The 17802-nt window shown below is 43.3% G+C and overlaps 1 long non-coding RNA gene and 1 pseudogene across 1 annotated transcript; one reads left to right on the top strand and one right to left on the bottom strand.

Moving 5' to 3' along the window:
* The first annotated feature begins 3051 nt into the window (after positions 1–3051).
* LOC128508029 (uncharacterized) lies at positions 3052–5752 on the top strand. Its single transcript, XR_008355854.1, has 3 exons — positions 3052–3105; positions 3377–3457; positions 5551–5752. It is a non-coding gene; the product is annotated as an uncharacterized LOC128508029 (long non-coding RNA).
* A 4414-nt stretch (positions 5753–10166) lies between these two features.
* Positions 10167–16223, bottom strand: LOC128507991 (tripartite motif-containing protein 16-like; annotated as a pseudogene).
* Positions 16224–17802: the final 1579 nt, after the last annotated feature.

The raw sequence follows: 17802 nt of genomic DNA, 5'->3' as shown, positions 1-17802 counted from the left end.
ACTATAACAAACTATTACGGAGGTGTTAACAATATGAAAATGATGTCATTATGTTACACTTTATGTTTTGTATTTGTTGTTGTTTTTTTGTGTAATCTGAGTGTATTATAACTGAAATAAAGCTGCTCACATCAACGGCACTTTCACTGTGCAAAAGCCAACGTTTATTTTGTGAGTATATATTTCAGTTTAGTGAAACTAAAGTGGCCAAACAGACGCCTCTCTAACACAGCTAGGGAGTTTTGTTTTACTGGGGCACTATTATTGATCTTATTTATTATTATTATTATTATTATTATTATTATTATTATTATTATTTCCTTTGCTTTTTTCTTTTCATCTTCATTTGTTTTTATCCTTACCATCACTTTATGTTTGATTGTACAGTTAAATGTGTGTGTATTCTTTTTTTATCTATTTATTTCTGTTTTTATTTTGTGACTTGATTCTGAGCTTCGGCAGTACGAGTGTATACAGGAGCCGTCATACATTACACATAATATTGTGTGTTTTGTAGGATTCTCTCTTAATCACGTGTGTTATCCCTAGAATGTTGCCGTAAATATAAATAGTGATGCACTGTTTTGTGTATGATATTGTGCATCGAACTTTAACATGTAAAATATCTTTTAATTGTGTTTAATCATGACTGTTTTCCTTAAAATATCAGTTTGTGAATTTTATCAATACTTCCATCTACATTTAGTACAATGATTTTTGGCTGCCAAATGCTGCTGAACAGGTAAGGAGGTGATAAAAACTGATAAGGACTCCATAAATTGGCAAAAAAATTAATAATAACTAGATAACGGCACTTATGAATTAATACTCACAGTGATACAGGGAATTCCTCAGTCTGGGTGAGTGAGTGGAAAGGGCTCATGGTTTTAAGCTACACCACTTTTCTCAGTGATGGTGTTGAGCTGTTATTCTAATTCTTGGTCTAATTCTAGGACAGGACTCGCTAGAAGTGTTGCAGGATGACATGAATGAAGGAAGGTTGCCTTGGGTTAGTAGCTTTGTGAGTAATAAACCACAGATATTGATTTATTACTGAATTCTTTTATTTTTTATACATTTATTAGTTACATTCATGACACATAAATATTACTCATAATAATACAAGTCTGTGTTTACACAGGTGTTACATACATACAGTATGTGGCAATGTGGACAGTGGGGTCTTCCCCTTTGGTTCACAGGTAGGTGATTAGTTATTAATGGTAGCCAATCAGAATGGTCCCCAAAGGTATTTAAGGCTGGTTTTTGTCCCACCTGGCGTACGTCACAAACGATACCGCTCTCATGGTGTGTGTATGGACCGAAGGTGTGGGTGAGTGTCATTTGTAGCTAGGTGGCTAATGAACAGATGGGCCTGTACCTTTTAATGTGAGGGTTTATTCTTCCATTAGTGCGTCTGTGGGATAAGTGTCATCTGGTCGAGCTTCTCCATTAGCGTGTCCATTGGATTATTGCCACTCGGCAGAGTCAGACTGTTCACTTGTTGCTAGGTAGGTACATGCTCCTTACGCGCTGTATGTTCGGCCGTTGGGTGGTGCTAATCGGTATTTGTTTACCATTTAGCCACAGAGTTTCTTTTGTGCTGGCGTTACCCTGCATGGCTTACTGCGAACTGTGGGCGGCGTTACAACTCGCGCGGCACAACGGGTCATCTGGGTAAGTGAGTTTCGCTTCCTCTGGCTCATAATAAGAAATGTGGGATGGTTATGTCTCTTTTCTTTTAGTAAGCTACGAACACTTGAGTGTTGATGCGCCTTGTGAGAGCGGAGGTATTAACTTTCCGCCTTGATTGAGGACGGCGCTGCTGTCTCTTCTCCGTTGGTTCTTCTTCGTCGTCTCTTCTTTGTTGTTTTGTCTTCGGTGTTTCTTCTTCGGTGGTTTTTGTGAACTGTCTTTTTGTTATTTTATTCGCCATGACAGCAGTAATGGTTCAGGGCTGCTCTCTGGTGGTCTGAAGTCACGGTGGAAGATGCCATAATATAGTGTTGGGAGAACTCTGACCTTGGTGTGGTATATTGGTGAGCTGTCCGAACTGTGTTAATTTATATCTGTTTTGTTTTTCTTTATTTCCTTTATTGGTTAAATTGTAATAGTTGTTGTTGTTTTTTGTGTCTGTTTGTCTTTATGTTTAAGGCAACCAGAATAGTCTTTCTGTTGCATTTGTTTTTGTTTATATATATATTATTTTGTGTCTGTTTATTTTGGGTACGGTTGGGTTAGGAGGCTAGCTTCTAAATACTGGTGGGTAGTGTAACTGTTTGAAGTGCAGCGCAGCTGGTGTTCACGGTTTTTCCTTTGCGTGAAGGTGTGGATATGTATGAAGTGCACCTGTAAGGTTGATACCTCCTTTAGTCGGCTTTGGCCACCCCGAAGCCTGTGCCCGAATTTATTGTTCTTGTTTGTGTTTTCTTTCATTTTCATTGTGTGTGTGTGTGTGTACACAGAGTGCCGTGTTCGTGTTTTATGGTATGTGACGATTCTCCGGATATTTGGTATTGCATGCTATGGAGTGCTGGTTTTCTTTAAACTGTTTTTAAATAGTAAATTATAATAAAGTTTGTACATTTGTACCCTTGTCTCTCGTTTATTAGCCTAGCGAACCTCTGCTCCTTATGGGTGTTATTTCCCCGGTTAACTTCGGGGTGGCGTAATCGGGTCTACCAAATTTTACATTCATTTGCCCTACCACGGCGTTGCCACATTCTTGGCGTAATCGGCAGGATAGGCTGTTTTTTTTTTTTTTTTGTGAGAGACCTGGGTACAGATGTACATTCATCTTTTTGGTTGATCTGTGTACTTTGTTTTGGTTGGTTGGTTTGTTTTTCTTTTTGTGTTTTTGTTTTAGGGAGACGTTGAGTCGGAGAAGAGACAGCGGCGGCGTCCGGTGTGCCTCCATCGAGTTTTAGAGATGGAGGAGGAATTGGGTGAGTTGAGGGAGATGGTAGCTCAGTTACGAGCAGATAACGAGCGGTTGCAGCAAGAGCAATCGTCCGCCCAGCCAGGTCCCAGTGGGCCATCTGTTGCCAATGAACCTCCCCTCCCCACGTTGCAGTCGGGTGCGGAGCGTGCTGTTTTGCCAGAAAGGTATGTCTTGGTACCTCGAGATCGCAGGTGTGCAAAATTTAGTGGCAGGTCCGGCGTAGCTATTGAGGAATGGATTGAGGAAGCCCAGGCTTGTATGCAGTCTCGTCATATGTCGGCCGTTGATAAGGCTTTCTTCCTCTTTGATCATTTGGAGGGAGAGGCCAGGGAGGAGATTCACTACCGTTCCGCAGACGAACGTAATGATCCGGCAAAAATCATTTCTGTGCTAAGAGAATTGTATGGTTGCTCACATTCGTATGTTTCTCTGCAGGAGGCTTTCTTCTCCAGGAAACAGCGGGAGGGAGAGTCTTTGTTGGAGTTTTCCCTTGCTTTAATCGGTCTCCTGGAGCAGGTAAAGCAAAAGTCACCTTACGCCATGCCAAATTTTCAAGTGTTGTTGCGTGACCAGTTTATTGAGCACGTTATTGATAATGCCCTTCGGCGAGAGCTTAAACAGCTGGTACGAAGTCGGCCCGCTCTGACCATGTTAGAGGTACGGGGTGAAGCACTCCGATGGGAACGAGAGGGTATGCCTGGGAGTTCGAGGGGACGCAGTCACTCACTTCCTTCTGCTTATGGTATCCAGTACGGGGTACGAGGGGAGCCTCGTGGAAACTCCGTGCAGTTTTTGCAAGAGTCTGAGTTGGGTGAGGTTAAGGAAATGTTGCGGCTGCAGCAGGAACAAATAAGTAAGTTAACTCAAAGTATCGCCCGTTTGCAGACTTCTCAGTATAATAGTCAGTCCTCTCGTCGTAGCCAGATGGTGTGCCGAAGATGTCAGAAATCGGGTCACTTCGCTCGAGAGTGCGATGGGGAGCGTGTGCCTACTCGGTTTCCATCAATTACTACGACGCGAACTAATAGTGCACAGTCTGACTCATCCGTGCCGTCGGGAAACTAGACCCCACCGCGTTGCAGAGTCAAAGCGCGGTTGGGGAGGGGAATGGCTCAGGTACTGCTTTTTCTCATTTAATGTCATCTTGTCCTCATCGTCTTGTCCACATTGGTAAGGTCCAAGTGCCCTGTTTGGTTGACACTGGGTCTATGGTGTCCACCATTACCGAAAGCTGCTTTCAAACGCATTTTCAGTCCTGGGGTGTAGATCGTTTAAAGTCATGCCATTGGCTCCAGCTTCGTGCGGCCAATGGGTTGTCGATTCCTTACATTGGCTACATGGAGTTGGATATTGAAATGTGTAATCGATTGCTTCCTAAGTGTGGGATTTTGGTGGTTCGGGATCCCCCTGGGGGTATCAGTACTGGAGTTCCTGGGGTGTTGGGGATGAATGTCCTTAGCCGATGCTACCAGGAACTTTTCGGTCAGTATGGTCCTGGCTTGTTTGAGTGTCCTTCCTTAGTGCAGGCCCCAAAGTTTGTTTTACAGGCATTACAACATTGTCACTTAACGGAGGATCAGTCTTCAGTACTACGCCCGGGGAAGGCCAGATTGCGGGGTCGTAAGTCGTGTCGTGTTCCAGGTGGGATGTTAAAACTTGTACCAGCCACATGCTCTGAACAGTATGCCGAGGGGATTGTTTTGTTTGAGCCTCCGGTATCTGAGTTGCCGGCGCGTTTGCTGGCGTCACCTGCACTTGTTAAAGTCGTCCGTGGTACAGTTTATTTGCCTATGGTGAATGTGGGGACCGTAGATGTAATGCTGTATGCCGGAACGATGCTAGGAACACTTAATAGCGTTCAGGTGGTAAGTCTGCCAGCAGGAATAACTGAGGATGAGTCAGTGACGGTGTCGATGCATTCGCAGGTTGTGGAAACAGTTGCTCCAATACAAGACCAAATTGAAGCTGTTGACTTATCTGTTTTGTCGCAGGAGGAGCAAGGTGAGGTTAGATCCCTGTTGAGGCGATATCAGTCGGTGTTTTCAGCCCATGAGGGTGATCTGGGTTGCACCGATGTGATTTCGCATGAGATTCCGTTGTTGGATGTAGTGCCTGTTCGTCAGCGCTATAGGCGAATTCCGCCATCGGAATATGAGGTTGTTAAGTCGCATATTAATCAGCTCCTGGAGGCTAATGTTATTAGGGAGAGTTGCAGTCCCTATGCGTCGCCTATAGTGCTCGTCCGGAAAAAGGATGGGAGCCTGCGTATGTGTGTCGACTACCGGCAATTAAATGCAAAGATGAGGAAGGATGCTTTTCCTCTTCCGCGCATTGAGGAGTCGCTCGATTTCTTGATGGGGGCCAGGTGGTTTTCCACTATGGACTTGGCTAGTGGTTATAACCAAGTCCCTGTCCTCGAAAAGGATAGAGCTAAGACCGCATTTTGTACTCCCTTCGGCCTCTTTGAGTTCAATCGTATGCCTTTTGGGCTGTGTAATGCTCTAAGCACGTTTCAGCGCCTGATGGAGCGATTGTTTGGGGATCAACAGGGTAGTTTACTATTGTTGTATTTAGATGACATTGTGGTGTTCTCCTCTTCCGTTTCGCAGCATTTGGAGCGGCTGGAGGTCGTGTTGGGTCGCTTGGAGCATGAGGGCTTGAAGGCTAAATTGGCGAAGTGCGCGTTCTTCCGGAAAGAGGTAAAGTATCTAGGACATGTTATTTCTGCTCAGGGTGTTTCCACTGACCCAGGTAAGATCGAGGCAGTTTCACAGTGGCGGTGTCCCACCAGTGCGTCTGAGCTACGCTCGTTTTTGGGGTTCGCCAGCTACTATCGGCGTTTTGTGCAAGGCTTCGCAAAGTTAGCGGCTCCCTTGCATCGGGCGGTGGCGGAGTGTGCTGCTGTCAAACCCAGAGTACGATTTGGCAGGAGTTTTTCTGACGTTTGGTCGGAGCAGTGTCAGCAGAGCTTCGAGGAGTTAAAGGTCAGGCTCACCACAGCCCCCGTGCTGGCCTATGCTGATTTCTCCCTTCCATTCATTCTAGAGGTGGATGCAAGTCATGGTGGTTTGGGGGCAGTCCTTTCCCAGGAGCAGGGTGGGAAAGTGCGGCCTATTGCGTATGCTAGCCGGAGTCTGAGGCCTACTGAGCGCAATATGGTTAACTATAGCTCCATGAAGTTGGAATTTTTGGCGCTCAAGTGGGCCATGACTGAAAAGTTTCGTGAGTATATGTTGGGGCATAAATGTATTGTTTATACCAACAACAATCCTCTTAGCCATTTGATTACAGCTAAACTTGCTGCTACCGAACAACGTTGGGCGGCCCAGCTTGCAGCATTTGATTTTTCTATCAAGTACCGATCAGGTAGGAGTAATAAAAATGCAGATGCCCTTTCGAGGCAGGACCCTTCCGGTCAGGGCGAAGTACATGCACTGCTGCCGGGAGTTGAGGTACCGGTTAGTGTTCAGCAGGTGTTTGCGGCAGGGTTGCGTCCATCGGCAACTCAGGCGGTGGTCTCTGTGCTGCCCGGTTTTGGGGGTGACCTGGGTTTGTGTCAGCAGGACGACCCGGTTATTGGACAGGTGTTAAAGTTCTGGCGACAAGGGGCTCTCCCGTCTTCAGTTGAGCGTAGGCAGATGTCTAAAGCTGCCCTGGTGTTGCTTCGCCAATGGGGTCGATTGGTGGACAAGGAGGGTGTGTTGTATCGCCGTGTCTGTCGACCAGATGGAGGTGAGGAAAGTTTGCAGTTGGTCCTGCCGTCTGCTTTGCAGGGGGAGGTTTTGGCTAGGGTTCATGAAGGGCATGGGCACCAGGGTATCGACCGCACCACTGAACTGGTTTGTCAACGCTGTTATTGGCCAGGCTTGACAGCTGATGTGGCTCAGTGGTGCCGTAAGTGTGAGCGATGCCAGGCGGCCAAGGATACACAGCTGGCGCCTCAGAGTTTTATGGGCCATTTGTTGGCAGAAAGACCAAATGAGATCTTGGCCATTGACTTTACGTTGCTGGAGCCCTCGCGCTCGGGAGTCGAGAACATATTGGTAATGACTGATGTGTTTACTAAATTCACGCAGGCGATCCCTACTCGGAACCAGCGGGCCGAAACTGTGGCTCAGGTGTTGGTGTCCGAGTGGTTTTGCAAGTTTGGTGTCCCTGCTCGCATCCACTCAGACCAGGGCCGCAGTTTTGAGTCGTCCCTCATACAGCAGCTGTGTAGTTTGTACCAGGTGGAAAAGTCTCGCACCACCCCGTGGCACCCTGCGGGTAATGGGCAGTGTGAGCGGTTTAATCGGACGCTGCATAATTTGTTGCGCACTCTGCCCAGTTCGCGGAAGGAGGATTGGGTTTCTGCACTCCCCCAGTTACTTTATTGTTATAATACAACTCCCCATCAAGTAACTGGGGAGTCTCCGTATTTTCTGATGTTTGGGCAAGAACCACGACTGCCTGTCGATTTTCTGTTGGGTCGTGGCCAGGAGGAGGGTCCTGGTAGTGTTAATAACTGGGTGCTAGAGCATCAGACGAGGTTGTGGGTGGCTTTTGAAGGGGTCCGGGAACAGTTACAATTAGCCGCTGAACGCCGTAAGGAAAGGCATGACGCTCGCGTCCGGGATGTACCCTTGGATGTAGGTCAGCTAGTTTATCTCCGTAACTATGGTTTCAAGGGTCGTCATAAGATTCAGGACTGCTGGAGTTCAGTGGTGTACCAGGTGGTAAAGGCCCCTGGGACAGGAGGTTCCGTTTACGCCATTGCACCAGTAAATGATGTGAATCGGGTAAAGCATGTTCATCGCTCGTTGTTAAAGGCAAGAATAGGAGGAGAAGCTTTAGCGTCTTCTCCGGAAGGTACGTCACTAGTTATCGACGAGCCGTTGCCAGAGGAGCTTTCCTCCCTTGAGGACGTTGACCTGGTTCGAGTGGTACCGGAGACTCAGCCCGCTGCTATCGAGCTACAGAGTCAGGGCCGGGATCTGGCCGGCCCCAGTTCATCGGTAGTGGGAGGAGGTGCTGACGTTAAGGACCCGGTAAATTTCGAACTATTAGGGCAGGGCGCCATAAGTCAATTACCTGTGATCAATCCTGGTTCTACAGGTCCCTCATGTGGTGGGACCGTGAGACGCACAGGGCGATCTACAGCCGGACATCATTCTAATCCCTACCATCTTCCTCGGGCCGTAGCGGGGGTGGTAAGTGTTGAGGCTGTTGGTGCCTCGGTTAACCCTGCGTCTGCATTGTTCAGGCCTTGGGTTTAGGTCCATTGGGCAATCGTCGGGCCGACGATTCAAGAGCTATGGATAGATTGTGGCAATGTGGACAGTGGGGTCTTCCCCTTTGGTTCACAGGTAGGTGATTAGTTATTAATGGTAGCCAATTAGAATGGTCCCCAATGGTATTTAAGGCTGGTTTTTGTCCCACCTGGCGTACGTCACAAACGATACCGCTCTCATGGTGTGTGTATGGACCGAAGGTGTGGGTGAGTGTCATTTGTAGCTAGGTGGCTAATGAACAGATGGGCCTGTACCATTTAATGTGAGGGTTTATTCTTCCATTAGTGCGTCTGTGGGATAAGTGTCATCTGGTCGAGCTTCTCCATTAGTGTGTCCATTGGATTATTGCCACTCGGCAGAGTCAGACTGTTCACTTGTTGCTAGGTAGGTACATGCTCCTTACGCGCTGTATGTTCGGCCGTTGGGTGGTGCTAATCGGTATTTGTTTACCATTTAGCCACAGAGTTTCTTTTGTGCTGGCATTACCCTGCATGGCTTACTGCGAACTGTGGGCGGCGTTACAACTCGCGCGGCACAACGGGTCATCTGGGTAAGTGAGTTTCGCTTCCTCTGGCTCATAATAAGAAATGTGGGATGGTTATGTCTCTTTTCTTTTAGTAAGCTACGAACACTTGAGTGTTGATGCGCCTTGTGAGAGCGGAGGTATTAACTTTCCGCCTTGATTGAGGACGACACTGCTGTCTCTTCTCTGTTGGTTCTTCTTCGTCGTCTCTTCTTTGTTGTTTTGTCTTCGGTGTTTCTTCTTCGGTGGTTTTTGTGAACTGTCTTTTTGTTATTTTATTCGCCGTGACAGCAGTAATGGTTCAGGGCTGCCCTCTGGTGGTCTGAAATCATGGTGGAAGATGCCATAATATAGTGTTGGGAGAACTCTGACCTTGGTGTGGTATATTGGTGAGCTGTCCGAACTGTGTTAATTTATATCTGTTTTGTTTTTCTTTATTTCCTTTATTGGTTAAATTGTAATAGTTGTTGTTGTTTTTTGTGTCTGTTTGTCTTTATGTTTAAGGCAACCAGAATAGTCTTTCTGTTGCATTTGTTTTTGTTTATATATATATTATTTTGTGTCTGTTTATTTTGGGTATGGTTGGGTTGGGAGGCTAGCTTCTAAATACTGGTGGGTAGTGTAACTGTTTGAAGTGCAGCGCAGCTGGTGTTCACGGTTTTTCCTTTGCGTGAAGGTGTGGATATGTATGAAGTGCACCTGTAAGGTTGATACCTCCTTTAGTCGGCTTTGGCCGCCCCGAAGCCTGTGCCCGAATTTGTTGTTCTTGTTTGTGTTTTCTTTCATTTTCATTGTGTGTGTGTGTGTGTGTACACAAAGTGCCGTGTTCGTGTTTTATGGTATGTGACGATTCTCCGGATATTTGGTATTGCATGCTATGAAGTGCTGGTTTTCTTTAAACTGTTTTTAAATAGTAAATTATAATAAAGTTTGTACATTTGTACCCTTGTCTCTCGTTTATTAGCCTAGCGAACCTCTGCTCCTTATGGGTGTTATTTCCCCGGTTAACTTCGGGGTGGCGTAATCGGGTCTACCAAATTTTACATTCATTTGCCCTACCACGGCGTTGCCACAAGTATAAAGATATTTATTTAGAAGATTTAAAAATTCACTGCATTACAAACATTTACTTCTGATATTATTATTTTTTTAGCAGATTAAAACATAAAGTCTTTGTTGAAATATATTTGTGTGTGTGTGTGTGTGTGTGTGGTCAGTTTTAAACATCTACTTTCAATAATGTAAATATAAAGTTATTCTAAAGTGACGTCTGATGTGCCGAATCTCACCACGGCTCTTCACACAGATACAACTTTATAATAATACATTTAATAATACATCTGTTTATTTTTATTAAACTATATTCAGTGTTAATATTTACTCTTTAATTGTCACTGTGTTAAATTACTGAGTTTGTGCAGCTGGATTGTGTGTTAGTGAGACAGATGACTGAGCAACAATGTGACCAGGAATTTTACACAAAACACTTCTTCTTCTTTGTCTTTCGGCTGTTCCCTTTCAGGGGTCGCCACAGCGAATCGTCTGCCTCCATCTTACCCTATCCTCTGCATCCTCTTCTCTGGCAGAAAGCCTGGCAGTTCCAACCTCAGCATCCTTCTACCGATATATTCACAATCTCTCCTCTGAACATGTCCAAACCACCTCAATCTGGCCTCTCTGACTTTATCTCCAAAACATCTAACGTGGGTTGTCCCTCTGATAAACTCATTCTTATTCTTATTTCTTACATTTTACACAAAACATTACACACTTTATTCTGGATCACACAATCTCACAGTAGAGTCAGACCACCAGTATGGCCCAAACCCAGCGTACAGAGGCTGAGTGAATGTGGTGTGAACTCTGTGGAGGAGCTTTATCGTGTCAGAGACGCTGTAGAAGGACAGAGTTCCTGCACTGTGATCCACATACACTCCTATTCTGGAGGATGATGGAGCTCTGAGATCAGTCTTAATGTTGTTGTGATAGAAATAGAGAGAAGATGAAGAACGACACCACAGACTCCAGGACTGATTGTTGTATCCAAACCCACACTCATTACCCTGTCCTTTCCTGCTGATGTCTTTATATGAGACTGATATGGACACACCACGACCACTCCACTCCATCTCCCAGTAACAGCGTCCACACACACTCTCCTTACACAACACCTGACGCCAGGAGTCAAATCTCTCTGGATGATCAGAGTACTGCTGTTCTCTCTCACTGTATCTCACCGCTCTGTTCTTCTCAGACAGAATGAGTTCACGATGTGTCGTGTTGGGATCCAGAGTCAGATAACAGAAATGTAAAATAAAAGAGAAAAACAAACTGAACAATGTGAACATGTTGGGTTTAATTCACAGAATACTGTATATTCATGTGAAGAGTGAGACAGCTGTCTGTGTGCGCTGATATCTGAGGGAGAAATGTCTCAATAACACTTACAATTTTAATTTAAAGAAATTAAAAAACTGTTATTTATTCCAATTTGTCAGTATTTAGTGTTTTCTAAACTTATTTTGCAGGATATACTTATTAAAATAAACTTAATTATTATTATTATTATTATTATTATTATTCATTTATTTGTAATTTTTCTGTGTGTAATATACATTTCAGGAAATCTTCTCTGTTCTCTCTCTTACACTCTCTCTCTCTCTCTCTCACACACACACACACACACACACACACACACACACACACACACACACACACAAATAAACTAAAAATAATTAAATTAACATTTTAAATCACACAACATTCCTGCACATCACTTGTCTGTATTTAATATTTTCTAAGCTGCTTTTAAAGAAAATGGTTCTCTATAGACCTAATAAACCTGTGTGTGTGTGTGTGTGTGTGTACATTTCAGAAACTCTTCTCTGTTCTGTGTCTCTGGTAGTAAAAAGATCTGAACTGCTGCAGCTGTGGAGAGAAAAATGGAAATGAAGACAAAAAGCATCATCAGGTTGTAAAAGATGGAAACAGTTTAAAGTGATACAGTCAGTTTATTCATTTTAAATCAGTATTTTAGTTCAAACTGTCTGCAGGAAGGTCAGCAGGAGCATTGCTAAGAAATAAGACTTGACAGAGCGAGTAAAGACGTCCATCATTGTGTTTCTCCAGCAGGAACAGCTCCTCTTACCATGTGGAGGGATTTTGTTGAATTCCTCCTCACAGAATTCCTCGAGTCTCTTCTTCAGATCTAAGAGAGAATTCCTTACTCCATTAAATGAGAGTAATGATGCTGGATGTCTGAAAGTCTGGTCTCTCAATTGGAGAAGACTGACGTCCAGAAGCTAAAGCCTACAGAAAGCAGATTAAATGTAAAACACACTTGTGACATCAGAGGACATTCACTGTTCCATTAACAGGAGGTGTTTTAGAGAGTGTGTGAGGAACAGCTGTGTGTGTAGATCAGACAGTGAGTGTTACCTGGAGGAACTGGATGTGATCGTGTGTGTGTGTGAAAGCTGCTCCAGCTCAGTGAGTCTCCTCTGAAGATCAGCAATCTCCTGCTCCAGTTGCTCCAGGAGTCGTTCAGCTCGACTCAGTTCAGTCTTCTCCTGAGCTCTGATCAGCTCCGTCACCTCCGAGCGCTTTTTCTCCATGGAGCTGATCAGCTCAGTAAAGATCCTCTCACTGTCGTCCACTGCTGTCTGTGCACTCATCTGTTAGAACACACACACACAGGATTTAAAGCTAATCTATCATTCCCTCTCTTACTGCGACTCTAAATGACTCCATGTTGTCCATGTTGTGTGTGTTTCTAGGAGCAGCTCTGTCTCTGCTCACTGCTCACCTTTATAGTGTTCACAGCCTGTTTCAGCTCCTGCACCTTCTTCTGCTTCTCCTGGATTCTCTGCTGGGATTTCATCTGCTTCTCCTTTAACTCACTCTGAGGACAGAACAGTTACATTCAGCTTTTTATAAAGTACTTACATAGTAAGATAATTCATTACATACATGTTTTGCATGTGTGTGTGTGCTGTAGTGTTAGTTTCCCTTCACTGGATCTAAGAGACACAAACCCTTATCCAGCATGATGACAAGAGTGGAGTGGAGCACATTATATCTGCTTTGTTTATGTTCATGTTTATTCTCTCTCTCTCTCTCTCTCTCTCTCTCTGTTTTTAAATTTGAAATTGATGTTTAAATCATATAATTCACTAGAGCACATGCAGTGATGGTGACCGTGACACATACGCCTATCAGAATGTAGAGGAATGTTTATATCATGTGACATATTCAAATGTGAGTGACAGGTGAAGCTTGTGGTTAGTTCGGTCAAAATGTGGAACCATAAGAAGCTGACAGTCAGATTTAGATATCGGTGCCATGGGCAGCCACACAGAACAGCATGTTGGTGAAGCAGCACAATGCAGACGTGAAACAATAATAAATAAATTGTAATGGTGGTGACATTTGTGTGATCAGTTTACTGTTCCTTCAATGCAGGTTACATTTTTCATGCCACCGTATGGTTGGTGCCCTGATTCTAGTTTGTGAGGCAGGTTACTGCCCAAGAAGATCTCTCACTGAGTGTACGAGACGGGGAGGGGAGGAGAGGTGGACACTACCTCAGGTCTCACCACTGGAAGTCTGAGTACAGGGAAGTGCAGGATCACTCAGTCACTGAGTAAACCACAGTTCATTCATAATACTGTCTACATACACTATAGAACATCACAGACATGGTGGATTCTTATAGTTTGTGTAAAATTAGTAAAAACAATATAAAACCAGTCTACACACTCCTATGATGAAATGGTTTGTCCTGAGATTAGCCAGATAGAAAAAAATAAAAGATAATAAAATGTAAAATCCATGTCAGATGCCCAGTTTATAAATGTCTGTATGTAATAAAGTTTTTCATGCCGCTGTAAAAGGAGTTACGGTGAGTATAACACCTATGTGGGTTAACATGTCGTGCTGTGTTGCTAGCTTACATTACACTGGTTAACACAGAACAGATGATTTTACAGTTTCACACGATAATGTCTGTAGCCTGATGCAGAACCATAACAACATAACGTTTAGTTAACTTTCACTGAGGCGTCATTATAAAGGTTTTCTGTGATTGTATTGAGGTCCAGTGCTGTATCAGGGGAACTTCCAGTGATAACATTATGCTGTTATTTTGGCTTTGTTGTAATACAGTATTTTAAGTTTCTCTCAAGCGTAATTAATTCCAGAAGCGACTCGTAAATCAAAGTGAATATGAATAAAAGTTTATATATTATACAGACTAATTATTCACAGATTGATATATTTTAAGTGTTTATTTTTATGATTATGGCTCACAGAAAATGAAAGCCAAAAATTCTGTATCTCAGAAAAATAAAATATTGTGAAAAAGTTCAATATTGGAGACTCATGGTGTCACACTCTTATGAGATAATTAACTTAAAACACCCGCAAAGATTTCCTGAGCCTTTAAATGGTTTCTCAGTCTGGTTCAGTAGGCTGACTGTTCACAGAGTGCTGTATCCAAGTACATTAATGGAAAAATGAATGGAAGCAAAAAAATGTGATAGAAAAAGGTGCACAAGCAACAGGGATAATTTCATTTGGAAATCGAGGTCCCAGAATCTGGAGGAAGACGAGGGAGGGACAGAATCCAAGTTGCTTGAGGTCCAGTATAAACTTTGCACAGTCAGTGGTGGTTTGGGGAGTGATGTCATCTGTTGGTTTTGGTCCACTGTGATTTATCAGGTCCAAGGTCAGAACAGCGTCTACCAGGAAGTTTTAGAGCACTTCATGCTTCCCTCTGCTGATCAGCTTTATGGAGATGCTGATTTCATTTTCCAGCAGGACTTGGCACACTGCCTGGTTTAAGGACCATGGTGTATGAGTGTTTGATTGGCCCACAAACTCACCCGACCGAAACCCCATATAGAATCAATGGACTATTGTAAAAAAGATAATGTGAGACACCAAACCCAACAACGCAGAAGAACTAAAAAATGCTTTCAGAGGAACCTGGGCTTCTATACAGTAACACCTCAGCAGTGCCACAGACTGATCACCTTCATGCCACGCCGCATTGCTGCAGTAATTCATGCAAAGGGAGCCCTGACCAGGTACTGAGTACTGTACATGTTCATACTTTTCAGTACTCCAACATTTCGGTGTTTAAGATATTGTAGCGTTTTTACGCCGGAAAGAATGCTGGAGAGACGAGTGAGCTTATTTGCTGCCCAATGCAATGGCTGGGAGTACTTTATTAGGCACACAGCAGGTATGGCATGAGCAGCACCTTCACTCAGGAACCTACACCCAATTTAGCTTCAGCCTGAACCGGAGCACATTTCACACGTCACACCCCCACACACACAAACAGGGCCGAAGCCACTAACCCAAACACCTTTCCCTATCATGGTGAACACACCGACATCCCCACAAGGCATGCTGGTCGTCAGCCGCCGCCCCGCCCACGCCACAATATTTTCTCTTTTTTTTATTGATCTTAACTAATATTTTCAGAAAATATTCTAATTTTCTGAGATACTGGATTTTGGGTTTTCATTAGCTGTAAGCCATAATTATCAAAATTAAAAGAAACAAACACAAAATATATCAGTCTGTGAATAATCAATCTATATGATATGAGTTTCACCTTTAAAACTGAATAACTGAAATAAATCACATTTTTGCTAATATTCTAATTTACTAAGATGCAACTGTGTCTGTATATTCATATATATCACAAACATTATCTAGCCAAAGAGTCAACACACTAATATTTCATATTTTATATATTAATAGTAATATCACTTTTTTGTGTAACTAACACAACACTGTGCACATGTTACTAGATATAAACTATAATTAAGAACCTCATCCTGGAAATCTTTCTCATTCTCACCTGTTTCTCAGCTCTTTCTGCTGCGGCTGTGACGGTGTCGTGTCCTTTGTGATTATCCATCGTACACAAATAACAGATACAGGTTTGATCAGTACGGCAGTAGATCTTCATCACTTCATTATGTTCAGAACAGATCTTCTCTTGAAGTTTTGCTGAAGCTTCAGTTAATGTGTGTTTTTTCAAAGCAGGAACTTCCAGGTGTGGTTTCAGATGAGTTTTACAAAATGAAGCCAAACACGTTAGACAGGACTTGACGGCTTTGTGTTTTTCCCCAGTGCAGAAATCACACTCCACATCTCCAGGTCCAGCGTAACAGTGAGCAGGAGAAGCAGCTTGGACTTCAGTCTTCTTCTTCAGTTTCTCCACCACTTCAGCCAGCATGTTGTTTCTGCGTAGAACAGGCCTTGGAGTGAAAGTGTCTCTGCACTGAGGACAGCTGTAGACGTCCTTCTGATCCTCCTGATCCCAGTGACCATTAATACACACCTTACAGAAACTGTGACCACAGGGGATAGTCACCGGATCCTTTAGGAGATCCAGACACACTGGACAGATGAACTGATCCACTGAAAACTGATCTACTGAAATACTGGCCTCAGCCATTTTCTAGCACTAACAGAGAGAGAGAGAGAGAGAGAGATAGAGAGAGAGAGAAAAAGACAGTCTACCTTTAGTTTTCTTTGACAAGAACTTCCTGGTCCTGTGTGTGTGTGTGTGTGAGAGAGAGAGTGTGTGAGAGGAGGAGCTAAAATGAGGGAGGACATGAATACACCTCTGTTAACCATTTCATCTCCCTTTAGTCCATAAATCTGTGGAGATGTAAATTATTCCTGTCTACAAAACACCTGAATTGATACTTTGGTCTTGTTAATAAATACATTTTACATAGTTTATTGATATTTTTATATATTTATTTATTTACTTTATTTTATTTATTGTTCACTATTTTTCACTATTTTTCCTCACTCAGTGTGGATGCTTCCATGGTGTGTGTAGTGAAACCCATAAAAGACTGTATAGTACACAACATGCTTTGGTCAAATATATTTCATAAAAAAAAAAATCCCATATAAGTAATAATTTAAAACATTTTAAAATATTTATTTCACATTCACATAATATTAACATTAGTGAAAACAGCTGAAACTTTATTTATTCAGATAAGAATGTAAATAGTAGTTAATACCTGTATTGGTATTATGACTATATTTATTGTCTGTCACTGTTTAACTGTAGTGAAGCACTTTGAGCTCCATATTCTGTCTGAATAGAGTTATTCTAATGATTGTAGGTAAATAGACAGAGACAGATTGAGTCAGTACTTTATCAGTACTGTGTTTAATGTGACGTATCACTCCAGAGTTCTCCAAAGTTTACTGTACTTCACTTTACTTAAGAATTTAGGATCTTCACATTAAATTAATAACTTTAATACACATTACAGCACATACTTACAGTCACGGTACATGGAGCTTAGCTTCACCGTCCTCATTTAAAGCTCCACCCACTCACTCTGTTACACTACGTATAAATACAGAAACTGAAAGTTCATCCAGAGTAAAGAAAACTGATCTCTCTCTCTCTCTCTCTCTCTCTCAGGAAAATGGTGGAGGTGAGTATTTCAGTAGATCAGGACCAGTTCATCTGTCCAGTCTGTCTGGATCTCCTGTGGTCCAGCACAGTTACAGTTACACTATCCTATCACAATACAGTGGAGGTGAGTGAACCCGGAGTGAAACAATTCTTCCTGAATGTCCTGTATGACTGTAGTGTTTATCAGCATTAAACCTCACAAGGCTTTTACCCTCACAGCATTAACAGCAAACACAAACATGTCTGTAACTTTTTATTCATAAAACATACCTTATGTTTATAATAAAAGAATGCAACCACGGGGGGGCGCAATCCAGTGTCTTCTTGTGCCAGTCCCAAGTCTGGATAAATGCAGAGGGTTGTGTCAGGAAGGGCATCCGACGTAAAACATTTGCCAAATCAATGATGTGAATCAAGAATATAATTCCCATACCGGATTGGTCGTGGCCCGGGTTAACAACGACCGCCACTGGTGCTGTTGACCTACAGGGTGCTGGTGGAAATTGGGCTACTGTTGGTCGAAGAAGGAGAGGAGGAAGGCGTGTTCGTAAGCAGAGAGAGAAGAGGAAAGGCAAGAGTTTAGGAGTGATAGTAGGGACTTTGA

The sequence above is a fragment of the Clarias gariepinus genome, chromosome 2, assembly GCF_024256425.1.
Source record: "Clarias gariepinus isolate MV-2021 ecotype Netherlands chromosome 2, CGAR_prim_01v2, whole genome shotgun sequence".
Classification (NCBI taxonomy): domain Eukaryota; kingdom Metazoa; phylum Chordata; class Actinopteri; order Siluriformes; family Clariidae; genus Clarias; species Clarias gariepinus.
This window is presented reverse-complemented; position numbering and strand designations above follow the sequence as displayed.